Source organism: Acanthopagrus latus, chromosome 9 (genome assembly GCF_904848185.1).
Source record: "Acanthopagrus latus isolate v.2019 chromosome 9, fAcaLat1.1, whole genome shotgun sequence".
NCBI lineage: Eukaryota > Metazoa > Chordata > Actinopteri > Spariformes > Sparidae > Acanthopagrus > Acanthopagrus latus.
The window spans coordinates 12392022-12394408 of NC_051047.1; positions in this window are offsets into that span (position 1 = coordinate 12392022).

The following is a 2387-nucleotide window of genomic DNA, read 5'->3' on the forward strand; positions in this document are numbered from 1 at the left end:
GCACGTGCAGTGAGGCGTGAGGCCAGATTAGACCTCCGAAGCAGGGCACCAACTGGCCGTTAATCAGAATGCTAACACGCTAACAAACATATCGTACGGCGATCTGCCTACGGCGCGATGGTGCCACGCGCTTCCTGCACGCAAGGCCTTTGAAAGACAGGAAGTAACTCGAATCTTACTTTTGTAACAACCTTATCAATGTGATGCAATTCAAGACATGTATTTCATCTAACAATATGCATTATGTGATCTGACACATATTGGCAGTGGGGTTGGTTTGATTTGGCCCCGTGGTTACCCCGCACACAATGAACATCTCCCACCACTCGCTGAGGAAAAACATTTTCCAGGATGACTTTGTCTATGTGCTGAAAATAACCTTTTTTCTCAACAGAGCATGTAATTCGTCCTCGAAAGTACGCCTTGTGATGGTTAACTTTGGCAGCAGTGCCTCTGGTTGGGCCACATCGAGGGATCATGTCCGGGTTGCAGCACATGGTCGGCCTGTCTCCTTCCATCTGCCCTCTTCTCTGGACAACAGTGGGAGTTATCAGCAACGAGGACTGCAGCACACGCAGCTGCCACAGCCCGAATCAGCAAGCATGCTTTATGAAACGGGAGAAGAAAGGTGAAAAGAGAGGACAATAGATAGAAAGTAAGCAGATGTAACTGTATAATATTAAAAGAAAGAAAGAAAAGAAATGTAGGTTTTAGAAATCATATCATCTTTCAGGACTTCAAATGTTCTGCATTCAGTCATTATCTCCTCACCCCCATGCAGATTCAAAGTCTGGTGAAGTTTCGTGTTTTTTGTGAACTTACCCTTTAATTCATCAGAACTCTAAATTGACACTAATGTCAGCTGTCAGCTGGAAGATCTACAGTCTTGTCAATTAGGTCTCATATAATAAAGTGTTTTTTTGCATTCCCTCACGTTTTTCTAATGAATGATATATTATTAATCTAATGAAGTGCACAGTCTTAAAATGTCCAGTTCCTCTGTATATTTTGAGGGTGTTCTGTTAAAGACCTTGCAGTTTTGCTGTCAGCTGAAAATGCTGAAGTCATGAGCAGTCTTAATGTATTTCACACTTTAAACTTGATTTGAATAGTTTATTGAAGCTGATAGGGGGCATCCTTTACTCAATGGAGGACTTACAGCCAGCAGATGTGAGCCGCTCCACTATTTCAAAGGATGCTCACTTCAAGCAATTATTTTGAGTCCTGTCAAATTAAGAGTTAGAATTAGTTTGTAAGACTGAGACAAGTGAAGCCGTAGTGATTCCTCACTTTTTAATGAAGTTTGTATTTACTCTCTCATCCCCTGAAGCAGAGGGAAGAGCAGAAAGAAGGAGCCCACAGAGCACACTATCAACTGCAACTGAATAAACACCGGCACAGCAGTGCAAATTAGACATTAGACACACACACACACACACACACACACACATATATATATATACTATATATATATATATATATATATATATATATATATATATATATATATATATATATATATATATATATATATATATAGTTATATATCGTGTCACAGTGAATATCATCATCACTTTTTACTCTTTTATCTAAGACTTGCATTTTTTACTTGTGGCATTGCAAAATTAAGTTTTTGCATTTAGTGGTGAAAAGTACCAAAACACATTTTATAGGTTTTGAGGTACTATTACTTTAGTATTTCCATGTAATAATTAAGGTGTTTCCAGTGTTTGTGCTAGGCTAATTGGCTAACTGGTTGACTGAGGTTATATATTTGCTATGCTGACGTGAGAGTGTGGTTAATCGTTTGACAGCAGAGGATGAGGAAAAAGCTGATAATGCAACAGAAAATAGATGAAAATAGAATTACCATCAACCACTGAAAAGTGTGTGAAACATTTTTACAGAAGACAAAATCTGGATGCTTCTCACGTTCAAGCCGGCAGCACAGAAGATCTGTAAAATGATTACAGTTTCAAGTTGGACACTAAAGATTAGCATCAGCAATTCGATATCTGTGAAATGTGAAACATGGTTTCAGTCTCCCGTTCTGAACTATGGTGTTGAATAATGTCCCAGCAGTACATCATGATGCCACTGTAAAGCTGACCTTTTCAGAATTAGTGTATATTTATTCCTGAGTTAAGGCCAAAAACATGTTTTGATAACGTTGACCACCAAACTGTAATCAGCTCATCCTTAAGTCCAAGAAATTTCAAGATATTGCATTAAGGCAGTCTCTCATGTGAATGGAACAGACGGACAGAAAACTTTAAAACATAAAACCACGGATGTCACAGACACCAAGGCCTAAAAATTAAAGGTGAAGAAAGCACATATAGATATATATATATAGAGAGAGAGAGACAGAGACAGAGAGTGGTTCT